Below are 16,751 nucleotides of genomic sequence, written 5' to 3'. Positions count from 1 at the left end.
ACTGGGGAAAGTTTGTTGGTTGGTTGGTTTGTTGTTTTACGCCGCACTCAGCAATATAGGAAAGAAATGAATTTGCAACCACACGACACATACCATGTTTGAAATGTAAATTTGTGCCGAAAACAGTAAATATGTTCATTTTAAAAGAGAAGCTGTCTAAGATACCTACACAAGTTGCGTATTTAGCAATTCTTTCTATTTTAAAAAGTTTTAAATCAAATTAAATTAAAACCAATGAATCCATGTAGAAGTATTCTTTGAGTGCTGATTCAGTGTAAGTACAGTCCATTGGGCCTATATAATATCGTTAACTTAAGATATTATATAATCCACTGTGAGGTGTAGTTACTTTTGATCCTCAGTTGATATATGCCCGGAAACATATAAGCATCACCCTTCTATAGTTTCATATATACCCCGAACTTCCATGTATCGGGCGGTGGGTAGGCTAGTGGTTAAAGTGTTCGCTCGTCACACCGAAAGCCCGGGTTTGATTCCCCACATGGGTACAATGTGTGAAGCCCATTTCTGGTGTTCCCCGTCGTGATATTGCTGGAATATTGCTAAAACCATATTCACTCACTCCATCTTTTGGAAATATCAACATGTGACATTGATCTCGTTTTGATAAATGTCTAGGACACGGCCGATACCAGCCGTAAGGAAAATGTATGTTTCGACAGATGGTCGCAAGTACCGAGTCATATCAAGTGGTGCCGAGTCATATCAAGTGGTGCAAAGACCTCGGTGAATCGGGAAACCTCGATAAGAGGTTCAGGCATAACCAAGGGACGCAACTCTGCACAACTACCCATAATAGTAACACCGTATGAGACACTGAACCGTTTTAGGCATGATACGCTTGGATGAAGGTGCATGATAATTTATGTGTCCAATTTGGAACTTGTGGCTCAGTTCACTACACCATACATGTTTGACTGTCTATCTGAGAAATAAACGACGAGTGGGTAGTTGGTTATCGTACAATAAAACACTGCAGGGAGAATAAACCATTTAAAGGGCGCAGCGAGTTATCGCATGTCTATCTTACCACCATGGGCAAGATATGCAGGTTGCTGTTATGCATCACGGAATCCACGTGGGAGTACATATAGGTTACTATGTATTATATATATGAGTAAATATAAGATAGCTACGCGATAAATCGCAAATAACAATGATGAACGAAGCGTGAATTATTTCATTCTAGAGATTCGAACATGCGCTCGCAACTTGATGACGTCATAAATTGGACGACATTTTTTTTTGAGAGGGAAGTGTGTACGAGTTGTTCCCCATAGATGTCGCTGGGCCGAATGAATGTACCCAACAGTGTGAGAGTAATGACAATCGGTTTTGGGAGAAAAGGTACAGACGTGAAAATTGTGAGAATATCCGGGAAATACCCCTGTTCATAAAATGGACTTGTTCGACATTGCCGCTGTCGGATTATACACAGGGAGTCATTATTTAAATACGGGTAAATATTTTTAAAGCTTGTACATTTTATTTACATCCTTAAAGAGGTACATATTTAAATGTTGATATCTCATATAAGAAATAAACGATCGTGGTCGTGCAATACCACACCACAGGGAGAATAAACCATGAAGGGCTGCATGGAATCCGTAAAATATAACAGCAACCTGCACGTGTTGTCCATGGTGGTATATAAAAATAATAATAATAATAAAAATAATAATAATAATAATAACAATAAAATAGCGATGCGCCCGTCATTGTTTATTCTCCCTGCAGTGTGTTATTGTACGATAAACAACGACCACGAGTAACTTATTTTTTTATATGAGATATCAACATTTAAATATGTACAACCTCTTTAAGCAATGTTCAAGCGTTACAACTATTTATAGGTTTACGGTGAAGCACTATGTATTTCACTTGGAAAAGGGGCACTGTGACCTCATCTTTCTGTGAGGACCCCATGCATTTGGACAAGCTGTGCTTGATGCATGAGGTGACGAACCAGATCGGGAGGTCAATCTCGCTTTGTATGGTCCTTAAATTACTCCATTTTTTTACAGGAGGCCATCTTCGGATCGGATACTTCAGAATGCGACAAGAGTGAGTATGGTTTTACGCCGCTTTTAGCAATATTCCAGCAATATCACGAAGGGGGACACCAGAAATGGGCTTCACACATTGTACCCATGTCGGGAATCGAACCCGGGTCCTCGGCGTGACGCGCGAACACTTTAACCACAAGGCTACCCGACCGGCCCGAGTGCCACAAGAAGAAAACGTTCTTAGGGTGTACTTGGTTCCGGCGTTTTGTCATGAAAAAAGATTAGACTGTGTGAGGCTGCTTCTGTTTGGTCATATAATGCAAACACGATTGTAGCAGCGATTTAAGTGTTATCTTCCCACGCATCTGTTCGAAACAAAGGTGAAAAGTGTTTATCGTAGAAATCACAGGGAAGTTCCGACCAGAGCCACTCCAACAGGTGTTTTCTTCCACTCGACGATTCGTGTAGTTCAGTACTTAGCTAAATATTAAAAGTGGGATTTGCATGAATAAAATGTATACTGTATTTAAGTTAGATATGACTGTCAACACTCAATAACACCTACGTGTCATGTTTTGTTATCTCCCCTGATTTTAATTTCATGCAGGAAGCATCGCCTTGAAAGTGTTTACTCTGCTTCTACCTACGACTGTTAGTATCAGGTCTTTGTAAGGCATTTAGAAGTGATACACACAAGGAGGAGAATATATGGATGTCAACTTCTTTATTATGAGGAACACAACGTTTCGGAGTATATGCTTACTCCTTCATCAGGTGAAGGAGGAGAATATATGGATGTCAACTTCTTTATTATGAGGAACACAACGTTTCGGAGTATATGCTTACTCCTTCATCAGGTGAAGGAGGAGAATATATGGATGTCAACTTCTTTATTATGAGGAACACAACGTTTCGGAGTATATGCTTACTCCTTCATCAGGTGAAGGAAGAGAGTATAAGGATGTCAACTTCTTTATTATGAGGAACACAACGTTTCGGAGTATATGCTTCCTCATTCATCAGGCGAATGTTAGTATGTTCTAGACAACAGTCTGTTCTATATACATAACAAACTGTGAAGATATTTACTTGTTTATTTATTTAAATCTATTATGACTACATGTCCGTAAACAAAGCGTATATACCTGTTAAGATCCGGGTTGGAACTGCACTTCAGCAACCCATGCTTGTAAGACGCGACTAACGGGATGGGTGGTCATGTTCGCCGACTTATTCGATGCAAGGTATTGTATCCCAATGCTCATGGTGTCAGTCACTGGATTGTCTCGTCCAGCCTCGATTATTTACAGACCGCCGTCATATAGCTGGAACTGCGGTGTTAAACAACAAACAAACAAAATCAATACTGTCTAACACATTTGGAATACTCTATCAGTACTAGATGTTTCTGCCAACTGCACATGCAGACCATCTATCAGGACAAAACTGTGAGAGGGCCATTGTCAATAAGATCAATTTGTGCTATTTTCCCCAATCAAAATGAACAGCAGAGGCTGAGTGAGTGAGTGAGTGAGTTTGGTTTAACGTCGCTTTTAACAGTATTCCATTATATCACGACATGTCAGCTTAATGTGGGAGATAAACTCGAAGTGATGCAGGTCTCAGACGTTTACCACTTCGGTGAAACCCACGAGCACGGGTGAGGTGCTGACAACCTAGAAACATAATCGGGGCGAACCGGGATTCGAACCCACAATCATAGGTTTCTGACGTGCCCAAGGGACGCAACTCTGCACAGCGAATTGCGGCGCCTTGGACGACTGGGCCACCCGTGCCCCCCAGCAGAGGCTGAAATACCGAAATATAAATAGCCATCGCTAACTATTGTCCTTTTCTTACACTTTTCCTCAGTGATATGGATAAACATACACCCGTATAACGATATAGTCAGTAAGGTAATGTAAAGGGCCCTCTCCAAAAACACAACAACAAAAAACAACAACAAAAAACAAACAAAATACAATAAAAATATCAAAAGCCATTCTGGGTTCGGGACATCACGGTGGTAATTCATAAAGAGGGTTTCCCATTGCGTTCATTGCATTGTGTGAAATCGAATCTGTGTTTCGGCGTGACGAGCGCATGTTCTCACGAAAGTAGTATTCACTTTGTATGCATCAACCTGAACTGCAGTTGGCCATCAAGTAACCTAAAAAGACCCATTTAGGTTAGTATTCATAGCTGTAGATAAACCAGTGTACGTGCTTTCTTAATATATGTTGAAATGTGCTTGTATGATGTTGGATGTCTTTTCCAGTGTTTGTATATGACCCGCTTCATGCATATCGATGAGCACGATGCTCATAATGCAGCATCCTGGGGATTCTGGTCCCCAGCAGCCGTGTTTGTCGTGAGAGGAGTCTAGGTGGATCTGATGGTCAGGCTTGGTGACTTGATTGATGGCGTGTCAGCGTACCCCTAAGGCGCAAGGCGTTTCTCGTTATATCTGTTACCGGATTGTCCGGTCCAAACTAACGTATGCACAGGAACGTCGTCATATACGTCATGTTGCTCTGACATTGCTGAGTGTTTGTTTCTTTGTTGTTTAACGCCGCACTCAGCAATATTGTTATATGACGGCGGTCACGACCAGACAATCCAGTGATTGATATCATGTGCATCAATCCATGCAACTTGGATTCGATGACATGTATCAATCAAGTCAGGGAGCCTGACCACCCGATCCTTTTAGTCGCCTTTTACCACAAGCGCAGTCGCCTTTTACGGCATGCATGGGTCGCTGAAGACCTATTCTACCCCGGATCTTCACGGGCCACATTGCTGAGTGTGGCGTTAAACAGATAATAGCCCCCCCCCCCCCCCCCCCCCCCCCCCCCCCCCAAACACACACGCAGATTTACCTAATACATGTACATTGGTGTGGAGTTATTGGTTATAGTTTGTATTATCTTTAGTGACTTGCATATTCTTCTTTATACCTTACAAACTAGAAATGGACAATGTGTAATCATTGATTTGAAAATACAAGATTTACATCTCGTTCCTAAGTTAATGTTGGATAAAAATTATTATAATTAAAGCAGTTGAATTGATGAACAAGATAAGCATGATAAAGATCGGACAGATTATCTTAAAAATAGTGCTTAGGCACTGTAGCTCACCTGGATAGGTTGTCGACAGCTTAAAATAACACATAACACAAGTTGTTGTTAACATTGATATGTTTCTACACAACTATCGAGGTGAGGTGATTTGAAACTCAGATACAGTATACTGACTCCCAGCCGACCAGTCCTAGTTTTAGCCCCTTCATGCCGAGCGTCAGATAAATACAAAGTAACAAGTGACAAATACCATCTTTAAACATCTTTTGGTATGACGCAACCGGGGGTCGAACCCCGGATCTTCCGCTCTCCACTAGATCACGGAGGCGGTCGAATAGTGAGGAAAAAACCTATCACTTAATTCTATAACAAAATATGATGTCATCAAAAGAAGAAACATAAACACCAAAGTTTAGCATCGTGCGGGATGTTTTAGACCGGAGATATTTACTGAGACTAAAGTGCATTTGGAGAGAATTTAAGAGCAATGTCAAACACGAAGGTCAAATCTAGGTTTAACCTTAACATAACGCGAAAAACGGCACCGCTGCTCACTAAACATACACCACATTTCATTACATTTGTAACATCTCTTTTGTGCTTGCTGTAAGAGGCGACTCGGTGGATGCATGTCATCGTATCCCAATTGCGTGGATCGATGTTCATGATGTCATACACTGGATTGTCTGGTCAAGACTCAATCATTTACAGACCGCCGTTATATAGCTGAAATATTACAACAAACAAACAAACAAACAAATTGCTGAGTTTTGGCTAAAGTAGGTATTCCAATATGGCTGCTGTGGCGGCATATTGAAACCAGATTTAATCCTCTTTATCTAATTGAAATCAAATATTTTACTCCCTGTCATTTCTGAGCGCCATGTCATCAACACCAAAAAGGGAGTACCTTTGAAGGAATATTTGTGTTCATTGTAGGTTGTCTTGTGTGAAATGCGCACATCGAGACACACGTCCTTATTTAAATTGGACGGTTATAGTTCGCTCAGGGCTCACCTTACGTGACCTCTAATGGAGATGTCCCCAGATCGTAACGCAGAGAAGAACCATAGCCAAAAGATTTGACTTAAGATAGTGAGCTAACCTCTTAAAGAATCCAGATGTCATTGGAACAGGCATCTGGAATTTCAGCTTCACTGGTCCAGTTATTTTTTAGGAGATGATGCATACAGTGGGAAGGAATGCATTTTAAGTGAAGCATTGAATGCATTGAAGCATGCGGTTCAAAGCGTATACGTCAAATCAAAGTAATGATTTACAGCATAGTGAAAAACGGAACATGTGTTCTGTCCAACGACTAACAACCACATTTTATAGAGATTCGCAACTCGTGAAAATATGGTATGAAAAAAACATAAAATAGTATATTTATTATATACATTCTGACTCAAAAATTCCCCCTTTTCGAAGATTTGTCAACAGCTGGTCAAGTAGTATTCACATTGGTGGATAGCGTGTGCACAAAATAGTTCCGCATTAAAACTTAACAAACAGAAACACGCACAATGTTTTTTTGTTTTTTTTAAACAATTTTTAATAATTATTGTTGGCTCTCCACATTTGGAAGAACATTAAACCTTAAAATAATATATTAAAGCTGTACGTGGCACACCAGTGGCAAAGCGTACGAATACATGTATGCAAAAAAGCGAAAATCATGGCAAAGGTTATAGTGACCCGCTTCGTCGCAAGTTTCTGATACTTAAGTCAAACAAGAACACAACAGACAGCATGGTGTTAGTGTTTTGTAATATGAAAGTTATATGACATCAAGAAGTCAATATCAAAAGGGGAAAGGTTGTTACTCATCTTGTTTTGTTCCGGTTTTACGCTAGCAGACGAACCAAGGGAGACAACTTTTAAGGGCGGTAACTCTGGATGAAACTAGTTTCGTCATCACAGGGCCATGAAAATATTTTCATTTTCATACTAGTGAAAATACTGTTTTTTATGACAGTGGAATATGACTTTTGATGAAAATAAGACTTTTATTCTTTTCAACCCAAATGGCTTAATGATGGCCATATATACGAGGGATGGCTGAAAAGTTCTGAGCCTACCTATGATGGACTGTGTTCGTGGAGAGGTTGCTGATATGTTTCAGCATAATCCTCTACAAGTTCTACAGTGCGGCGTAAAACAAACCAAACCAACACTTTTGCCAACGATGTTCGAGTGCCTGGATCCCACTGGTGTAGAAAGAAGGCGTCCTCGTGGTAGTGTAAGACGTTCTCCACAGCAGAAATGACGTCATCCCTATTTTCATAATGGTGGTCAGGCAGTTCTGTCTATAAAGGAAGGTGTTGAAATCTGGTGGTGCCAAATCTGGTGAATAAGGATCATGTCCAATAGTCACGCACTGCAGCCATGACGACAGCAGACTTGTGCACTTTGCATTGTCCCGTGGAACTACACACCTTTTGAGTGTTTTCCACGAAGTTTAGGCTTGATATTCTCAAGCGGTTGCCTCAGCAGGTTAGCACAATGTTGGCTTTTAATGGTCTGATCTTTCAGGATGTAGTCCACCAGTAAGGTTCCTTTGCAATCCCAGAAACGAGAATCAACCACCTTGCCAGCTGATGGAACAGACATAGAATCAGATGTTTTAAACAGCATCAAATTGGCTGTTGTTAGTCTCTGACTAAAATCGGTGAAACCCAAACATGGTTCCAAATCGTTTGTGGGTCTGCTTCAAAGCGATCTTAAGTCTCACGAAAGATGATTAATCTGGAGCGTTTCTGATCACAAGTGGAGGTCAGATCTGAAGCTCAGAAGCTTTGGAGCCCAAGATGACGAAATTTTTGTCTTGGACGTTCATTCCTCAGTTATTTTACACAATGAATTTCACAGAACATAAGAAGTGTAGAAGACCTAAATCAATCGCCGTCACAAATCACCCTTGAGGGACTGGGGTCTAGGCTGAGATCACTCTAGAGACACTTGGGTCTAGGCTGAGATCACTCTAGAGACACTTGTGTCTAGGCTGAGATCACTCTAGAGTGACTTGTGTCAAGGCTAAGATCACTCTAGAGACACTTGGGTCTAGGCTAAGATCACTCTAGAGTGACTTGAGTCTAGGCTGAGATCACCCTAGAGTGATTTGGGTCTAGGCTGAGATCATCCTAGAGTGACTTGGATCTAGGCTGAGATCACCCTAGAGTGACTTGGGTCTAGGCTGAGATCACCCTAGAGTGACTTTGGCCCAGGTTGAGATCACTCTTTAGTGTTTTGGGGCCAAGGCTTAGGGCACTCCCCCAAGGATCAGATCGCTCCTCCCTCGTAGGCCCAAATGACGCCCCCATGTCAAGTCGCTCAACGTAGTATTTCAAACGTCCACGGTTGATTGTATGTTTGTGTGTACATTTTACCTTTATGGTGGAGGCGTATGTGGTTGTTGACGTGGGGTGTGCGTGTTGTTTGAATGACACATGTGCCCTCCACAAAAGTCCTAGCGGTGTTTATATTTCATATGCATGTGCTACTACTATTTCCTTAAATGTAATTGATATTGTGCATCTTCAGACGTACTTTACTCTGCTAATACTATCAGCCCCAGACGAAATCGGTAATTCCGATATAGCTCAAAGATTTGGAGAAAATATAATTGGACGTAGAGCTGGCGAAAAATCACGAAATTTGCCTTTGTGTACAGTAATCTTCATTATTTTCAAGCGTTTCTTTCAAATTTTCTTCTCGAATGATGCCCCAACATGCGATTCAAATCCACAAAATATGAATAACACATACAATAAAACAAAATTTAAAATAAATAATTCTCACATTTAAACGTTTTTGTGGTATTATGACTACATAAACTGTTTACATCTTTACATCTCATCATATATACATATCAGTGACACAATGCATATTGGTTTGAATTAATTTTTGAGGGGAAATTGTTGTTTTTAATTTCTGAAATTACCACAGAATTTTTTATTTTAGCCGCAAAAGTTTTTTAATTTTACAGCAGAATTTGTAGGCGACTGTAATACAAATTGTTGTTATGTCGCTTTCTGGGACAAATACAACCTCAGCCGTCCTGAACATGGGGTCACAACTTGGAGGAGCGCTATCACTACATATCTGAAAACATCAGTTGTAAAAACGTGGCATGACAGAGGGATGTAGCATTTATAAACACGTATGTTTCCAACAAACAAGTCGTCACTGTACACAGATGTATATGTCATGACAAGGTCACACAAACAATGTCATATGATTTGAATGTAATAATAATGAGTAATGAAACAGGTAACAAGTGCTTGCGATTGAAAAAAAATACACATGAATATAAAACCCTGATAAAAATCTGTTTATAAGAGTCTAAAAGGTAGACAGTTTCGCAGAAATTGAAAAATAAAAAAAGTAACATTTTTGGGTAGAAATTATAGAAAAAAGTTAAACAAAATTAAACATGTTAGCTTTAAATTTTAGAATGCCAAGCATATTATACATAAAATAGAAATAGTTTATTGCAATAACATTGTGTAAGATGCGTACATGCGCTGTAAAAATGTGTTTAGGATGCAAACACGGACAAGACATGTTTAGATCTAAACATGATTGGAATGTGTTTAAATCCTAAACGGAATACACATTTGATGTGTTCTATCTAAACGCATTTAGGTCTAAACACATGAGCTGTCGTCTCACAGCCCAAACACCACCTAATAACAACATCCCAATAATCTAAACATGTTCAGAATTTAAACACTGTTTCAATAAAGAGGATATCATTACGCAATAGGTCCGTGAAGATCCGGGGTAGAATAGGTCTTCATCAACCCATGCTTGCCGTAAGAGGCAACTATGCTTGTCGCAATAGGTCCGTGAAGATCCGGGGTAGAACAGGTCTTCATCAACCCATGCTTGCCGTAAGAGGCAACTATGCTTGTCGCAATAGGTCCGTGAAGATCCGGGATAGAATAGGTCTTCATCAACCCATGCTTGCCGTAAGAGGCAACTATGCTTGTCGCAATAGGTCCGAGAAGATCCGGGGTAGAACAGGTCTTCATCAACCCATGCTTGCCGTAAGAGGCAACTATGCTTGTCCGTAAAAGGCGACTAACGGGATCGGGTGGTCAGGCTCGCTGACTTTGTTGATGCATGTCATCGTATCCCAATTGCGCGGATCGATCCTCATGATGTTAATCACTGGATTGTCTGGCCCAGACTGGATTATGTACAGACCGCCGTCATATAACTGGAATATGGCAGTGCGCCGTTAAACAACAAACAAACAAACAAACAAACAAACAAAGTCACTCTCGACATTACGCAATAAGTCAAAAATAGATCAAATGTATAATATATATTGAAATTAGATGTGCAATTCAGAATCACACACTGCATAACACCTATACTACCAGGACTTACAATGCACGTCGTACCATATCAACACAAAAATGTACAACTTAACCAAACTCGATTAATAGTGATTAGGAAATTGACACTTGTGACTATAACAGTAGAATATTATTAAAATGTAGAGGATTGATTTAAGCCCAACTGGAATTGATCTGAGCCTCGAGTGAGTAATTTGAGCCTTGTAGAGGGGAGTGACCTTGGCCTTGGCTGAAAGCTTGATTTAGGCCAAGGCTGAAATCACTCGAGAGTGACTTTGTTTGTTTGTTTGTTCAGCAATACTCCAGCTATGTGACGACGCTCTGTGAATAATCGAGTCTGGACCAGACAAACCAGTGATTGATATCATAAGCATCGGTCCACACAATTGGGATACGATGACATGCATCAGCGAGCCTTTCCACCCGATCCCGTCAGTCGCCTCTTAGGACAAGCATAGTCGACTCTTGCGAGAAACATATGTAGCTAAAGACCTATTCTTCACGAGTACACTCCAGAGTGACCTTTTATGGGTTCATCTGAGCCTACCGACAGTGCAGTCTGCACACAGAAAGTAGGAGGTAACATAGACGCACAATAACCACATGAGTCCTGATTTTGTTCATTTCTTTAAGACCGCCACCGTGGTCTAGTGGTAGAGCGTCCGCCCGGAGAGCGGAAGGTCCGAGGTTCGATCCCTGTCCGCGTCATACCAAAAGACGTTAAAAGATGGTACTTGTTGCTACCCTGCATGTCTGGCGCTCGGCATTAAGGGGCTATAACAAGGACTGGTCGGCTCGGAGTCAGTGTACTGTATCTGAGTGGGGTATTCATGTTGAACTGCTGGATGGTATCTCAGTGAGCTAGCACTATTAATCGGCATCAGTCCGGACTAGTACAAGCAGCCACACACATACGCGTGTATGCACGTCGCTATATAAGTGCAATAATCTTGTACGCGACGTTAAACCCCATTTCACCTCACCTCACCTCACCTCATTTCTATAATGGCTAATTAGCAATGCTTGATTTCTTATCAAGATGCCCACATAGGGTGAATATCCTGTAAACTTTGAAGAGGGGAAAAAAATAAAAAATTTAATCAAACATGACGTGGCTGCCATATTAGAATTTTAATATGGTCGCCTTGGCCATTATAAAATTTGAACTTCATTATAGTAAAAATAGAAAATATATATGGCCGCTTACAGTGACTTGCGAGGACACCAGCTCGCGTGGGCTTTCAGTCCCGATGGATATAAACTAGCAATATATGGTTTTTATTCTTTGGACATCTGTCGCCATTGCTCAAAACATCTGCTGAAACCAGTGGGGTTTCGAGAAGGCTTGGCTATACAGATGTGTACTCAAGTATATCTGCGGTTACTGTAGGTGGGTGGGTAGGTAGGTAGGTAGGTAGGTAGGTAGGTAGGTGGGCTTTGGGTAGGTAGGTAGGTGGGTGGGTGGGTAGTTAGGTAGGTGGGTAGGTAGGTGGGTGGGTGGGTGGGTGGGCAGGTAGGTATTTAGGTAGGTAGGTAGGTAGGTAGGTAGGTAGATAAGTGGGTAGGTAGGTAGGTAGGTAGGTAGGTAGGTCGTTTCAGAAGACAACATTCGTTAGCCTTCGGCACTGACTTTGCGGCTTAGAATCCCTCTGCATGGCGACACATGTTTATCATAAAATCGTTCTCTCATCACGGTAAATAAAAGGGGGAAAGTTCCGTCATTCAGTTAGTTAATGCACGACCGCGTTAATTTACCTTGATTATAGAACAATTTTACAACATTTTCGGTGCCAATGTTGACCATGCTTTCAGTAGGTTGGTCCACTCGGACCATGGGGTATGTCGTCGATTAGACACTAGGACGATGGTAATCCCATACTTGAACATAGACACGGCAATCGTTTGGTGGAACTATGTGTCCTTGTCCTCGATAACTAACCTATATATACATGTGTGGCCTAATATGTCATTAGTATTACGATATATACTGGATAACTGCTGGGAACTGACTGTGTGGGCTACTAAATAAGTCCCCCGATACAGTGTGCTATTGCCTTAAAATGTTTTTGTCAAAGGTTTTCATTTGGGTAAATAAGAGGAGGGGGTAGAAAAAGTCCTTTACTGGCCACTGGAAAGTTTAAAGTTGATAACACTTTGTAATGGTGGTATGAAAATTACCAGACATGTCCAAATGGTGGACAACTTTTGTATAGAGTTGAGAAGGTTTATACTCGAAATTGGTACATACAGTTACATTCTATTTTTGTAAAATTTCATCATTTAAAGGTATGTCAGGTTTATGAAACTGTTATTAGGTCTGCCACATCGCATACTAATAACCATTCATGAATGAAAACTATAATGACACGCGCAAGCACGAACGTGCGCACCCATGCAGCTAAATAATTCATGTTTCGCGGATACACTTTTCAATGGGGATATATATCCTATTAAATTGTTATTGCCTTGATACATTTCGTTTCACAGAAAACATACCTAGTCAATGTGAACATTTTCAGATTAATGTGTACGAGATATCACTTTTGATTTTAGAGAACAAGATATTCATATTTTGAAAACAAATATTTTGATTATATATGCGATATTTACGGGGGCTCATATCTCCAGTGATAAAACATATATATATATATATATATATATATATATATATATATATATATATATATATGAAATTAAATTTTCGTTGAGTTCATTGAAATTCCTGTATTCTGATTAGCTGAATTGGTCACGTGTTATTGCATTCATTTCCCAATGAATGTAAAAAATTAAGCCACGCCCACCGAGGCGCACTTCTTTTATTACTGCGGAATGTCGGGGAATCCCAATATTACAGCCGAGGGAATTCCCTTTCTGCTCACGTGTATCGTCATGCACAGGACATTTAGTGACTTTCATGCATATTCATTGTCCAAACTACCCTTTGAAACCGAAGGCCGAGAATGAATGAAACAGCAAACGTGCAGGCTCGCTCGCCTGTTGTTTTTCTGCTCGCCTCGGTTCAACTTTCATGTCTTCGGGTTTCCTTTCTAACTAGCATTTTTCCAACTGTGTTTTACCGTAATCAGGGAAGTAATGTTTGATACGCGGATTCATACAGTTTGCACATTGGTTTTTCGATTCATACCTCAATGAACCGAAAAAAATACACAGTCAATCCTTATATTTATATAATTAAATTTTCGTTGTGTTCATTGAAATTCCTGTATTCTGATTAGCTGAATTGGTCACGAGTTATATCTTGACGCACCATGTGGATCAGACATAAGCGTCCCTTCACCTTTGAGAGTGTGACACGACAATTATATGTCGAGACTTAATCGTAAGTAAATTGATGACGTCAATGGGTACAAAAATCGTTGTCCTCAATATGATATCGCCAATAAAACACATACTGTCCGTCTTGTTCTCGCCCGGATACAGGTAACATTCTTGTACTGGACGCAGCTCCCGTGCTTGATCTGTGCACATGCAGCACGATACTATACATGGCGAGCGAGTTCTATAGCATGGCGAAAGTTATTGCGTGGGAACACTGATGAACATATATTTTTACCATGTTAGATTGGAATTTCCGCTGGATATATCAGTTATAATTTTATTTTTACATGGTTTGGAACTGAAAGGGTTTTTTTCTACTTGTTCGTCGGAATCGTGTGATGACACCTAAATATGGCGCTGTTTTGTTATTGAAAAACTGCATATGATTTCAGCCAATCCCTGTTATAATTTCACAATGCGGTAAATGCATATTTTACGAATTATATAGTTTATAACCTACGTCATTAAAAGTAGTATCACGCCCGTCCCTATCCCGTGGCAGCCGCCTCCGTGGTCTTGTGGTAGAGCGTCCGCCCGGAGAGCGGAAGGTCCGGGGTTCGATCCCCGGCCGCGTCATACCAAAAGACGTTAAAAGATGGTACTTGTTGTTACCCTGTCTGGCGCTCGACATCAAGGGGCTAAAACAAGGACTGGTCGGCTCAGAGTCAGTATACTGTGTCTGAGTGGGGTATTCATGTTAAACTGCGGCATGGTATCTCAGTGAGCTAGCACTATTAATCGGCATCAGTCCGGACTAGTACAAGCAGCCACAGACACACACGTGCATGCACGTCGCTATATAAGTGCAATAATCTTGGACGCGACGTTAAACCCAATTTCACCTCACCTCACCCTATCCCGTGGCGTAATGTCAAGTCGTGGTTTAATATATTGACAGGATGTGACATCAATGACATGCTATAAAGTGTCCGGAATATTCAGCACTCACAACAAATTTGAGAGTTTTCTCTGACATAAACCATTTTTTATTGATACATAATTTCTCTATAATTTTGCATGATGACCCTTATCGGCGTCAGTTATACATGTTAAAATGCCCTTTTAGAATGGTCATTGAATCCAGGCTCAGAACAATACCGTGACGCTATGATATTGATTTAAAAGCAATTATTTAAGATATTGCAATAACAAAAAGACAAAATTCCAAACATTTTATGCATTGTACTTTCGAAAATAGCTGTACACACACTTTGGAAGGATTTTATCGCCGCTTTATCACATATAGTTTAATACGCCTAATTATAAAGATTGGGCTTGTTTTGTTATAGTATAAAACACATATACGGACACAAAGTGAAACGTATGATTATATTTTTTCTGATTTTAGTTACATGAAACCGTTCTTGCAAACTATACAGTCAAACAGGAGATACATGTGCTATGACGTCAGGAATGCGTGCGTATTTATTTCGTGAGTATTCAAATATTAAAAACATAACTACCAATACCCAAACGTCCCATACCAGGTAATGAATTAAAGCAAACTAACATTACTGGAATGGATATTGTATTATATACTTCAGTGTGAAAGACTGAGATTTCTGTAGTTGAGAAAAGTGATATTTTCACTGCAGTGAACATAACACGTTTACGGAACTGGTGTTATACAAGAGTTACCTCCCCTTAAATTGTCTCCCTTTATGGTAATTGTCTTGAAAACTGCACAAAAATAGATGAAAATTAGGATATTCCACGTGTTTCGTGAAATATCATGTTCCTCTCATCTCGTGACGGGAGAAAGGAGATATTTTAACTCGTGGCTTACAAACAAACATGGCGTCGCCCTTGTCTTTCGGAAGTAACCATCGGGAATTTGGAGAGACTACTGGGATAATTGCTATAGTATCGTTATACAATAGAATATAGAATAGTCTAATAAACTGAAAATCATTGTCTAACTGTGACGTAACTAATGCTTTTTACATGTTTTGGCAACTGACCTTTCCTCAAAGTAAAACAGTGTGATTTCCCGAAATATGTCCGAATTGTTATATTTTTTCTTTTTTTGTTGTCTGTGTGTACATCTGACTGCACTTCGTAACGTTATGACAGGACAGACAGACTATAAACAAACATTACGTGTCATAGACTAGGGCAGTTACTCTAGCGGACAGACCGATAGATTGCCACGAAAGGCAAGCAGAAACAATTTGTGTAGTCAATTGTTGTTTTGCCTAAATGTAGTTAGAACTATATTGACCGTTGTCACTGTCCGACTGACACATCGGTTACCTTCAGACGTAATATATATTAATGCGCATATTCCAGGAAACTTGTTTAGGTAATGTTTATGAGAGATGGGAAGTGGTTTTCGAGCACAGAATTGAAGAATGACATATGATACAGAGGTAATAACACTTGTGTGGATGGTAAATATCCTGTATTAGGAATAAACACTCAGTATTTAGATCGCCAAGGTTCGCTAAATACGAAGTTAATTCCTAATACAGGATATTTGCCATCCCCTAACACATTCGCGTGATAACCTCTATATGTTATGTAATAAATACTGCCTGGCGAAAGAAAGTATAAAATCCTATTTGATGGTGCTGAAACTGAAACGAACAAGAAATGGTTATTCGATGGTGATGTATTTGATACGGGTATCATAGTTGTGTTTTGAACCTGGATTTCGGCGACTGTTTCAGCCTAGTAAAGTATTCATAACGTTTGTAATATTTTGGTCAAGCCAAATTTCCAAGTACAGTAAACTACGGTTATAACGAACACGCTTAAAACGAACTGACGGATATAACGAACTTGCTTTTGGTCCCGCCTATTTGCTGTAGTTATGCTGTATATATGCTTATAGCGAACTACGGTTATAACGAACTAAAATTAGTAGTCCCTTTGAGTTCGTTATAACCGTACTTTACTGTATATACTTTCTTTTGCTCAATTTTATCTTGCTC

General features: G+C 40.1%; 1 protein-coding gene across 2 annotated transcripts in view; it reads left to right on the top strand.

The window, feature by feature from the left end:
* Nucleotides 1-16,751, top strand: part of LOC124150085 — a 50,172-nt gene that overhangs the window by 3,309 nt on the left and 30,112 nt on the right. For both annotated transcript variants that reach the window (XM_046521994.2, XM_046521993.2), the window contains exon 2: nt 2,046-2,085. The gene's annotated coding sequence lies outside the window, so the exon portion shown is untranslated. The remainder of the gene's footprint in view (nt 1-2,045; nt 2,086-16,751) is intronic.

The sequence above is a fragment of the Haliotis rufescens genome, unplaced genomic scaffold (genome assembly GCF_023055435.1).
Source record: "Haliotis rufescens isolate VD_foot unplaced genomic scaffold, xgHalRufe1.0.p SCAF_1, whole genome shotgun sequence".
Taxonomy (NCBI): Eukaryota; Metazoa; Mollusca; class Gastropoda; order Lepetellida; family Haliotidae; genus Haliotis; species Haliotis rufescens.
Note: the sequence above shows the minus strand (reverse complement) of the source record. Positions and strands in the feature narration are given on the sequence as shown.